The 13,079-nt window shown below is 37.8% G+C and overlaps 1 protein-coding gene across 2 annotated transcripts in view; it reads left to right on the top strand.

The window, feature by feature from the left end:
* The window catches only part of PKHD1 (PKHD1 ciliary IPT domain containing fibrocystin/polyductin), a 473,171-nt gene that overhangs the window by 169,379 nt on the left and 290,713 nt on the right, over nt 1-13,079 (top strand). The window lies entirely within an intron of this gene.

Raw genomic sequence — 13,079 nt, 5'->3', positions numbered from 1 at the left:
TCCTTTTCCAAATTATCCTTTCCCCTGTTAAATAGGCATGGGCAATGCAGCAAATGTGCTGCATGTGCAGACATCCAACCTGGGGAAAGAAGCCAGGCTATTCTTCTTGCAGATAACCCTATGATTGCTACTTTTGAAGCCCTTTTTCTTTAAGTGGAGAGAGGTACCTCTATGGAAAGGAGAGGAAAAGGCCATGGCCAGTTTACCCAGGCTGATGACTCACCCCTATTTCTGGGAATTCCTTTGAATGTCCTCTTTTTGTTGCTCATGTAGCCTGGGGTGGGGTCTGTCCAGAGATGGTTCAGATGACAGAATTAGATTAGTCTCCTTTTTGTAAGCCCCAAGGAAGTGTCTGCTTCCTTACTTCATGGCTGACTTACATTGTGAGGTGCTATCATCTCTTTGTTTCCTGCTTGCGCCCTCTTGGTTGGTTTAGGCGAGCAGAAATCCTGCTTGAGAAGTTGCTACATTTGCACCCATATGAAAGGGTATGCCAAAGGATGTTGGGGTGAAGGGGAGGGCAACTGTGTTGATTTTTGAATTTTTGTTTATGTGTGTTTTGCTGTAATTCATTTGGGTATAGGGATGGGAAAGAAGTAAGATTGAATTGAGGGGAGAAATGGAGGAAGACTGATGGGGAAAATTTAACATCTGTTCATTGCCTTCTATAATCTTCATTTATTTATATTTTATTTATTTCTTAATTTTTTTAATGTTTATATATTTTTGGGAGAGAGAAAGAGAGAGACAGAGCATGAGCAGGTGGAGGGCAAAGAGAGAGGGAGACCCAGTATCCGAAGCAGTCTCTAGACTCTGAGCTGTCAGCATGGAGCCCGACACAAGGCTCAAACTCAAAAACTGCGAGATCATGACCTGACTGAAGTCAGCTGCTTGACCAACTGAGCCATGCAGGTGCCCCTATAATCTTAAATTCAAACAACTTCAATACAGCATTGGGGTTCTGGCTGTCTGTTATGTCGTGGTAGATCATCATTATTCAGTCAAGTTTATATTATAGTGTGAACACTGTAATTCCTTGATCTGGACAAGAGTGACCTTGGAATAGTCTATACTAGAGGGTTCCTTAAATTAAGAGTATAACCCACACTTTAAGGAACTTGTTTAAACACTTTAAAGTGAACGTGCTGTTTTTAAGGTTTTTAGGATTTTAGGTATTTACATGTAAATGCACACTGCTAATTAGTAATGAGTTCTGGCTATTCAATAATCCAAGTACAGCAGGAATCCCACTTAGAAACACATTGTAAGCTACTTTAAGTTTCTATATATACCTGAAAGTGTTGGCATTAGTCAGGTGTTTTTTGGTTGCAGGTGACAGAAAACTCAATTCAGACAAAAGATAAGGGCATTTATTGCCTCATATAACTGACAAAAATAAAACAAACTTGAGTCACAGCTGCGTCCAGGTGCTCCAATGAAGTCATCAGGCCTTTGTTTCTCTGCAACTCTAGGCTCTGCTTTCCTTTGAGTTGGCTTCATTTTGAGTCAGGTTCTCCCCTCCTAGAGGCAGAAATGGGTCTCTGCAGCTCCATATGGAAGAGTGATTCTTTTCCAATAGCCATTTGACTCCTGAGCAAATTCCAACATTTAGTCCTGTCAGTGTTCACATTTCTCCTTCTGTTTTCTCCCCCTTAGCTTTTAACACTAATATATTATATACAATTTATTTATCATATTTATTTTACTTGTTCTAGAATCTTCCTTAGTAGAATGTATATATCATGATCGCAGGGATTTTCCTGTTTTTTTGTTTTGTTTTAATTTTTTCATTTATAACATTCCTATTGTCTTCAACAGTGCCTGGATTCATAGTAAGCTTTTAAGAAATATATGTTGTGTGAGCAACTGGATGAAAGCTTGAATAAAACATCAGAATTAACTTTGGCCCTGTTTGGGTCATAAGCCTGTCACAAAAACTTTTGCTATGACCATGGTAGAGGTATTCTTTTGGCCAAGAGGGAGCAAGGGTGTAGACAACCACCCAGACTATGTTGTCTTAGGTTGAGGGAGGATAGTTTATTAACCTTAGAGCTGTATTATGTAGTCAGGATAAGAGAATGGGCAGGTAAAGATAATAGCTTGTCTATTTTTTAAACATATGACAATCTAACATTTTTACTACTCTTACTAATTTGGAATTCCAAATTAATAAGTCTTTACTGGATACTAATATATTCAAATTTATTTAGTTTGGCTAGAAAAAAAAGAAACACTAATAAACCATCAGTCACTTGACTAAGCAAAACCAAAGCCACGTTTGATAGAAACACAAAAATAGAAAATTTAGAATTAAGGAATATATAATAATGTTGTGATATTTTCTAGATTTGATTATGTCTAGAAAGTGTTAGTAAAAGAAGGAGGTTGATTTTAAGATAGTTTTCAGTTTAGGGGATTCGAGACCATATGAATCTTGATCTGGACTGGCCACTCTTTTGTATAAATGTGTACATACAGGGCAATGGGCAGCACAGGTTATCAATCTTGAGCATAGCTGGTCCTTGAACAATGCAGGGGTTAGGGGAATTGACACCCTGCACAGTTGAAAATCCACATATAACTTTTGACCTCCCCCCCAAAACTTACCTTTAATTGCCTACTGTTGACTGGAAGGAAACCTTACTGATAACATAAACAGTCAATTAGCACTTATTTCCTGTGTCACATGTATTATATACTTTGTTCTTATAATAAAGGGAGGTAGAGAAAAGAAAATGTTATTAAGAAAATCATAAAAGAAAATACACTTACAGTCCTGTGGTGGACCCATATAAGTGGACCTGTGCAGTTCAAACCCTCTGTTGTTCAAGGCTCAACTATATTAGGACTTGGCTGAAGCCAAAAAGAGAAAGGAACCTCATTATTATTCTAAGAAAGCTACGATGGTGTTTATTGTTTTCCAGTAATCCATCAGCCAGAGACCAGGCTGTCATTCTTGATTTCCCCTTTTCTATAATTCCCCTTATTGTATCTGTCACCAAGTCCTCATTTTAATTCTTAGATAAATCCTGAACCCATTTACCATTTACTTCTCCCCCCCTCCCCTTATTATCATCTTTGTTCACCATACCACCAATTGGTGTGTGGGCTTACAGTTTAAGCTTTCTGGTTTATCTATTGGTTGCCATTTTTGGCCCTGTCTAGTTCATTCTTTACCCTGGAACCAGGGTGATGTATATTTTTTTATTTATTTATATTTGATAGAGAGAGTGCTCAGGTGCACATGTGAGCAGGGAAGAGGCAGAGAGAGAGAGGGAGAGAGAGAATACCAAGCAGGCTCCATGCTGTCAGCAGAGAGCCCCGTGGGGCTTGATCTCACAAACTGTGAGATCATGACCTGAGCCAATACCAAGAGTTGGATGCCTAACTGACTGAGCCACACAGGCACCCCACCAAGGTGATCTTTTAAAAACACAGATCTGTTTATATCATGCTGCTGCTCAAAGCTCTCCGGTGGCTTCCCATTGTTCCTAGGGTAAAGTCCATAATTTCTAACATGGTTACAGTATTCTATATGATATAGTTCCTGCCTACTCCTTCTGCCTTGTTTTCCAGCTCCCCTCCTACTCCTCTCGCCTCACTGCAGTGCTCCAGACTTGGTAACCTTCTTTTAGTTTATTAAATAGTTAATAATAGTCTTGACTTGACATATTTTACATTTTTTAGTATCAAAAGAAATTCAACATTGCTAAGTAAATGGAATGCTACGTGGGCCAGAGCTTGTGATTTTTCCTTCAAAGAGAATTCTTCCATATATATCATCAAAGCAGTACTATTAATAGTATTGCTTTCAGCCTGGTCATGGAGGAAGAGTATCGTTGAATTGGGCATTATGTTCGGTATTTGTTAAAATTGGATTTTACCTAGATCCTGGCACTTTATAATTTTCAAAACTGCTTCCTGTTCTTTCCTCTCATTCAACTCTCACAACAACTCTGTGAAGTAGCAAAGACTGGGATCATTCCTTTCATCTTACAGATAATTAAACTGGGGCCCAGAAGGGGAGGTAGCAAACATTCATTCCATCCGCTTCATACACGTAAGACACACATGGGCTCGCTTCTAATTTACACACACATACCAGGTGTTTACCAGTGGCAGAAAGATGGACAGAAGATACTCCTTTCAGGGTTCTGGGACTGTATTCTCAATTTTAATTTTTCAGGTTATGTTGGGATTCCAAGTGGGGACTTACCTCTTTTGGCTCCCTTTGTAGTATTCTTGATGGGGACATAAAGAACCTGTTTCTTTCCCAGTTATTTACCTTCAGTATTTTTATGATGTTTTCTAATCTGTATAATAGCAATTCTACAATTTTTAAAAATGGTTTCTACCTTTGATGTCACACTTAGAAAACTCTTTCCTCTATAGATGATATAAAAATTTACATATATGTTTCCTGGTGTGTGTATGTATGTATGTATGTATGTATGTATTTATCCATTCACATTGGTGTCTTTAATCCAGGGTTAGCAAACTATGGCCCATGGTTCAAATCTGTTTTTGTAAACAAATTTTTATTGAAGCACAGCCATGCCCATCCGTGTGTTTAGGTATTATCTATGGCTCTGTCATGTTGCAATGGCAACAGAGACTGCCTGGTCTGTAAACCTGAAACAATTTACTATCTGGCTCTTTACAGAAAAACTTTGCCAACTCCTGCTTTAATCCATCTGGAATTTATTTTGATATAGCGTATAAGTCAGTTATCTAATTTTTTTTTTCAAATGGCTAGTCAGTTTTCTCCATACTATTTATTCAAAAATTCAATTGTGGTACCTGAAAAATGGCCCCAGATATGTTCATGTCCCAATTCCTGGAACCCACGAAGATTACTTTATTTGGCAAAAGGGGCTTTTCAGATATGATTAAAGATTTTGAAATTGCGAGATTATTGTGGATTTCCTAGAGAAGCTTAATGTAAGCACACTGGTATTTATCTGAGGGACACAGGAGGAGTCAAAGAAGAGGATGGGATGGAAGGGAGCAGAGACAGTAGGGATGCTCCATGAAGACAGAAGAGCCCACAAGCCAAGGAATACTAGGTGGCCATTAGCAGCTAAAAAAAGCAGGGAAACAGATTTTCCTTCCTCAGAGCCTCCAGAAGGAAACAATCCTACTTACACCTTGATTTTAGCTCAGTGAAACCAGCTAAAATTGGAATTCTAACCTTCATAACTATTAGATAATAGTTTGTTGTTTTGAGACAATAATGTTGTAGTTGTGACAGCAGCAATAGGAAACTAATACAGCAACATTTCCCTGTGATTGTTAATGTTAGCTTAATCACACATTCAGTTCTTATCTGATATAGATACAGATTAATGTCTTTTATAAATGACTTTTTAGAAAAAGTTTAAAATCTGGCAAATAATGTGAATAGACATGTCTGCATAATTAGTGCAAATGGCCAGTTAATATGAGTGCATGTGGAGAGGGCTCAGGTTTATCCTATGTTGACAGTAAAAGATTCTTTTTTGTTTTTTTACGAATTTTTGTCTACCTTCTCATTAGTAATCAAAGAAATGCAAATTAAAACAAAAGTGATTTTTTTTCCCCCTGAACAATCAAATTGACCAAAAAAAAAAAAAAAAAAAAAAAGTAGAAAGTCTGAGGAACTGGCATCCATGTGTGCTCCTACTGGATATACAAGTATGTGAGTCCTCCTGTCAGACAATTTGGTGATTATATCAAAAGGCTTAAAACTAAGTGTATGCCTTGATATTGCCTTGATATAACAATGCCACTTTTAGGAATTTATTCTAAGGAGGTGATCATTAGCATGTATAAAAATTATGCTCAAGAATGTTCATGTCTGAACTGTTCATGAAAGCAACATATTGGGAAGAAACTGAGTATGAAGAAATAAGGGATCTGTAAACAAAATACACAACTTTTCAATGAGATGCTATGATACCATCATGATGTTAAATTATGTACAATACAGCTGAAAGATGTTCCTACTAAGTTGGGTAAGGAGAATTTGCAAAAAGAACCAAAAAGTTATGTCAAGAATTATAGAACACTTCTGTAGTATGTGTTGAATTATTTACTTATATATGAAATTTTGTCAACGTGTGAACATAGGAAAGAACTATAGGAAAGAAAAGACATACATTAATCTGTTGCAGTAAGATTCTGGATGCTTTTGTGTCTTCTTTTGTTTCTCTATATTTTTATATTCAACATTATGCATCAATTGCTTTTCTAAAATGAAATTACACTATTGAAAATTAGTCATTTGTTCCTCATTGTTGCCTCCACTCCAAACCATACACTGTAGTAGTGATTATCAAATTACTATTGGGACGCCTGGGTGGCTTTAGTGTTTGACTCTTGATTTCAGCTCAGATCATGATCTCATGGTTCGTGAGTTTGAGCCCCACGTTGGGCTCTGTGCTGGCAGCTTGGAGCCTGCTTCGCATTCTTTCTTTGTCTCCCTGTCTGCCCCTCCCATGCCTGCGCATGCTCTCTCTCTCAAAATAAATAAATAAACAAACATTTTTTAAAAAAGTATCTATCTGGTCAGAAATATACTGAAGTCTTTTGTATTGTTTGGACAATGAACAGAAGTGGGTATTAAAGACATGCTACAGAAGCCTTTTGTTCTGAGCAACTGGATTTTGCACCTCTTTGTAAAGGACTGGCCAGTACAGTTCTAAGAATGCCATTTGTTTAATTGGCCTGAAATCCTCACAGGAGCTAGGAACAGCATTACAGATGTTTTCATATATCTTACAATTCACTATTTCCTGGGTATTTTGAGCTTTATATTCTTCTTAGTCACTTATTTTTAATTATGGTAGTAAAAGTAAAAGTCAGATTGGGTAGAAACAAAGGTTAGCCTTTCCTTTATGCCTTTGGAAAAGGCTTGTCTCACTGCACCATCCAAATAAACTTGGTTAGCCTTAGTCTACACCCCTCTGCCAACAAAATGGTAGACTTCTTAGCATTGGGAACAGACTGTGCTCGAATCCCTTTCATCATAGTGTGGAAATGTTTACTGCTCAGCTGTGGATACAGCTAGCTGATCTGCACATTTAGAGGATTGCTCTGTTGAGCCTTCTCCTTCCTGCAGGCACATGTTCCCTGCTCCATTGGCACCACCCATGATTAACCAGTAATGATGCAGAAGGCTCATAGTGCACACACAGAGTTGAGCTCATGCAGGATTCCCTGTCAGGTTTTGTCTTTGACCAACAGAGATATCACAGCAAGTGGTTCTCAAGGGCAGAGGGAAATGGTACATGAAAAATACCCCATTCCATCTCTTTGGTCTGCCAGATAGTCTTATATTAATGCTAATGTCACTGTCTCCTTTTCTGAAGTATAGTAAATTGGATCATCTCCAATTCACAAATGGTTTGAGTTCAAAGAGTTCCTTTGTAAGATGGTTGTTTGGAATTTAGGATATATTTTTCTCAAGGAAATGCTGATAACTTTGTGGTTTAGGACCCAGGTGAGCCCTCAACAGTCTGCTTCCCCTCACTGTCCTCGCTGTTTAATGCTAGTGGGAGTATAGCAGCTGACCACTGAGTATAAGACTAATTGCATGGAGAGTAGGTCCATTTCTACTATGGGATACCAGGAACACCTCTCTCTCCATTTGGGCTCTACTATCATAATTCTTATTGATTACTAGAAACAGAGGGTGCTCTCAGTCCCTCTGGCCTTAGAATGACTTCTGTGGCCCAGAGGCAGACTCCTGGCATGATGCAGTTTCTGGGAGCAGAGAGAACCAGCTCGGATGCAAGGTGGAATCATAGGTAATAGTCTTTCTCCAATTTCTCTGGCTATTTATCACCTCTTCCTGTTGTTAGAGATAGTATACGACTAGAGAATTTGGGTCAAGCGCTGCCAGGAGGAAGGGGAAAATGAGAAATGATAGAAGGGCAGGGTTTTCTCTCCATACCTTTGCCCTCAAAGCTCAATTCCAGCTACTATGCAGAAAGGGAGATGGAATGAACAGTGGGAAATAGGACACAAACACTAAGAGATGCTAGGTGGGTACCCAGACCTTAACAGTAATACAAGGGTAAGGAGGTGGGGAGGAATGGGTCCTTAGGCAGTTGCATGGTTGAATAAGACTTTCTTCCCACTGCTTTGTCTTGTTTAATTGTGGGCATGTGTGTGTGTCTTCATCTTTTAGTTTTCTTCCTTCTATTGCTCCTCTTCGGTTTCTCCTCATCTACTCAATTTTAGAATGACAATGTTCCCATGGTCCTGATCTCAGGTATTTTTCATAATTATATACTTCTCTCAGGTAATCCCACTCATTTATATAGATTAACCTCTGTTTATATATTTCTCTATATATGTAACTTCAGACATCTCTTCTGAGCTTCAGACTTTTCATTTGGATATTCTCTTTAATATCTAAAATGTAACCTGCCTAAAATGGTCATCTAAAGCTTAATATGTCTAAAAGTGAATGCCATTGGAGTATAAACTACCTGAAGGCAGGGGTTTTGACTGTTTTTCTCACTACTGTATTTCCAGTGGCTGGAAGAGCACATGGAACATAGCGCATAATAGGTGTTTAATAAATGTTTATTTAATGGATTCTTTTTTCTTCTTCCCTAAATGTCCCTGTTTATCTATCTACCAACTTGGTTCTGCTCTTGGTCAGCCTATAAGTCACCATTGACTTCTCCTTTACCTCTAGATCCAATCAGCCAGTCCTCTTGATTCTCCAAAAGATATCTCAGATTTTTATATCTGTCTCCAGATCCACTGCCAAATACTTATTAAAACTTCTTATCTGACCTACTGCACTCATCTTCTACATTTACTGCAGCACCCTGCTACATAGACTTCTAACTTTCCTTTTACCGCCCTGCAATCTTTTCTTCACTCAACAGCCAGGGTGACCTTTAAAAACATAAATTTGATCACATAACTGTTTCAAGTTAGATTTAAGTCCTTTGAAACAGGCCACCAAGGTCCTGCACCAGTCACACTGTGCCATCTCATTTGCCTTCTCCAGATACCCCTATCTCCATTTAGTTCCTGGAACACATCAAGCTCTCTCTTGCCCCCTGGCTGGCCCTTGATCATCTTAGGACTTGACTTAGGCTTTTTCTCATTCTACCCAATATGCAGTAAATATAGTTTCTCACTAAGGATTCTCTCCCCTCAGTTTGATATGTGTACTCATGGTTTTAAAATATCACTAGTCTCAGAAGAGTCTGATTTCTCTGTTACCATCTTAAGTATTATTTTGGTGGTTACTTTTGGGATAAACTCTTAGTTCTTTGAGAGAGCCTGAGAGTCCCTTCCTAAGTAGGTCTTGCTCACCTTCCAGATGCAGTCTCACTGACTCTCATCAGCAACTCCCATTCCCCGCATGTGCATTCTGCCAATGCCACATATATAGCAGTTATTTGAATGCGCCACATTGGCCCACATCATTGTATATACCATTACCTTTACCTGGAGTACTCTGTTTTGTCATCTGGCCCACTATGACTTATCCCTAAAGACCCAGCTCAGTTATCACCTATTTGGGAAGCATTCCCAGAAACAACCCCCCTTTTGTGTGAGTGAAGTACCCACACCTGTGCACCAGTAGACCCTGGATGTCCCTCTGTGTTAACACTTAAAATGGTACATTTGTGACTTTTGTCTGTTTCCTGTACTGGTCATGGACCCTGGAGGACAGGTCCATCTTTCTTTCATTCTTTCTTTTTTTTTAATGTTGATTTATTTAATTTGAGAGGGAGAGGGAGAGATCCAGGGCTCTATCTCACATCCATGAGATTATGACTTGAGCTGAAATCAACAGTGGGATGCTTAACCGACAGAGCCACCCAGGTGCCCTCCTTCATGTCTGTCTTTCCAGTACACGAGAAGTGTTCATCTACATAAAAGAAAAAGCAGAATTCATTGTTTTGCTACGCATAATGCGAAGCTGCAGGTGGAAATAGAGGGAAATAATTTGCATGTATTTCGGAAAACTATTTCTAGTTCTTTCGTGAGTTCCTTTATATTTCTATTCTGATGTGAACATTATTTTAACAATATGATTCTTTCCTTCATTTCTCCCCTCCCTTCACTCTCTCTTCCTCTTCTTTTCCTTCACTACCTCCCCTCCCCCAAGTGATTTGGAAAGGTCTTGGCAGTTATTCACTTGGAATAAAGATTGAAGTCCTACAAAATAAACATAGAGCAATTAGTGATTTTAAAGTGTGTTAACCCACAAAGATTATTTTCTTTCTCTTCATGCCCATTTGGTAAGATGGTTCTCTGGGACTGTGTAATTATGGATGAATGGCACTGAAATGCTTGGACAATAATTTGTAGGAAATACAATTATGAGTAGAAGTCATTAGTGGGAGTAAATGAATAGTTTGTTGGTTAACAGGTCAATGTTGAAAGCCCAAAGTGGTTAAACATTGTATTAAATTACACATTAAGAGCATAACCCTTTTCATTTAAGCATATTTATAAGTTATTGAGCTTTTTCAACTGTATTTTTATGTTTTTTGATTTGTGGTAAAGAAAGGAAGGGAGCTGCCCAACTTGGGTTTCCTAAGAGTTCTGTGAAGTGAAATGACTCACGTTTACAATGTGGGCAATTCTTTCTTCATCTCAGAAGTCAGTGGGTTTGCTTTGTGAGGCACTTAAATAACATTTATGAAGTAAGAAAAATAATTCTTTCAGTATCAAAGCTGATCAGGTACAGTTAATTCAGTTATTTCGAGGTTCAGGTATTCTATTACGTGTCCCGTTCTTTTGGTTCTGGACTCAGATGACCCAGTTTTAGAACTCAGTGCTGACATCTCATTATGATAAAAACTTATCCTTGAAGTATTTTGGTTTTTGAATCTGTACAATCTGTTAAAAGGAAGACAACAACAAGAAAAAACCAGTTCTTCCTTCTATTAGAACTTCTTAGCATGGGTTGGGTTTGTTTTAAGTTCTAAATAAATGTTTGTGTTGTTTTTTCTGCTTTTAGCATATTGGCCATTATATACTCATTTAGGTGTCTATCTGATGGGGGTTTGTAAGTGAATGTCCAGAAGGCAATATTCAAAATAGTTAACTCAAATCCTTATGAATTGAGCTGAGTTGAAGGCTCATACCTGAGACAGACCCCATGCGGTCTCTGTCATCCTCTTTTCCCATCTGCTCCTTTGTGTAAGTTTCTCCTCCCATGCAAAACGACTCAAACAAATGGCCCACAAACTAGCCACAAACCCAGGCATACCTAAATCCCAGATGTAAACATATCTTTTGCTCAAGTAAGAACTCCACATCTCTATAGTGTCTATAGGAGGAGGTGGACATAAGGATGGGCTGAAGTGTTCCATGAAATTCAGTGGAAGAAGTGGGTCTTGAGCTGCATTTTGGAAGACTAGATCAGAGAAGGAAGGCCAGGCACACAGGTGGAAAGGGAAGAATGGGTAAAGGGATACAGGTAGGCATGATCCTGTTAAGTGAGAAGAGGCAAAGAGACTGGGTTTCCTGGAATAGAGTTTATTACAGACTCAAGGGCCATAAAGTAGAGTCAGATTATGGAGAGTTTTAAAAATCAGAAAGGGAATTTTGGCTTTATTACTGAGTACTGTAAGCAGATACTGCAGGTTATAAATAAAGAAGGGATAAAACTGAAAAAAAAATTAGCAAGGTTTAAATAAAGAACAATGCAGAATGGTCAGAAGAAGAAAAGGTGTTTGCAGAGGGTCTAGCTCAGGTGATTATTATAATTATTTTGACATTTGTGAGTTTCAGATGACAGTAGCTGTCCAAATGTCAATATCCACTATGTTGCTGGACAGATGAGGCTGGCACTGATGAAACAACCAAGACTGATGCTTTGGTCATACACATAAATATGTTATTTTGCTATGAGAGTGAATAAGTTATGAGATAATTCTGCTTTCCAAAAGCGCTATCAACATTTCAAAGGATGTATGCGTATGTTAATAGTTAAAAAACACACTTCAAATATTCTCTGTGATTTTTTTCATTCATTCTGACTTAAGTATAATTATAAGAATGATTAGTTAAGAAATACCTTTGTTGTTCCAATTCTTGATTCTGCCACCTGGAGCTTGCATGTTAATAGGTGCATAGTAGGTGTTTTTTGCATAGTGATTTAGTATTGTGCACAATTGATCACAGAGTTCAAGAGCATTTTGTCTTTGATAAACATTTTCTGTGCTTGGTAGAACATTTTCCATGCAGACATTCAAGAATGGATCATAGAAATTCATATATATATATACATATATACATATACATATATATATATGTATATATGTATATATATATGTATATGTATATATGTATATATATGTATATATATATACATATATATACATATATACACATACATATATATATATATATGTATATATGTATATATATATGTATATGTATATATGTATATATATATAGACTTTATTTTATTTTATTGTTACCAAAGGTTAAAAGATACAAACAAGAAATAAAATTAAAATTATTTTCTTTTGGGATGATTTATGTCTTAATTCCCACCTGCCCTATAATTAGAAATTTTGAACTCTGTAAATAATTTCAAGATAAAATTATTGCCCAAGTAAACCTCAGAAATTACATCATTAACCTAAGGACCTTTCCAAGCCTAGACATGTGCCTGGGCACACACAGACACAAATAAAGAGGGAAGTTTAAAATAATTTGAAAATGATTTATTGTCGGCTACCTCTGTAGTTGGAGATTCAAGCATTATTATTTTACTTTAGTGCAACAAGGGAGGACAGTAAGTTGCTATGGGCTAAAGGTAAATTATGATCTATTGCAAAGGAGGAAGGAAATGTACTGAGGAAAGGAGGAGTTGGGAGTAAGCCACGTGTTTTCTGAAGTGCTGCTTCAGGTAATGGCTTGAAAAAAGTCTTTGCTTTGACCCTTGTTGGAAAAGGTCAGAGTAAAATATGAAACAGACTACCTTCTTAAGTCTTTGATCATTAAGGAGGAGCATACTGGCATGGGGAAGGTCGGATGGATGCCCTGGAGCCTCATACAAACCAAGAAATCTAGAGTCTCAAGTTCCCCCATATTCCACTTTGCTTTGC

Source organism: Neofelis nebulosa, chromosome 6, assembly GCF_028018385.1.
Source record: "Neofelis nebulosa isolate mNeoNeb1 chromosome 6, mNeoNeb1.pri, whole genome shotgun sequence".
Taxonomy (NCBI): domain Eukaryota; kingdom Metazoa; phylum Chordata; class Mammalia; order Carnivora; family Felidae; genus Neofelis; species Neofelis nebulosa.
The sequence above is the reverse complement of the archived record's forward strand: the minus strand, read 5'-3'. Positions and strand labels throughout refer to the sequence as shown.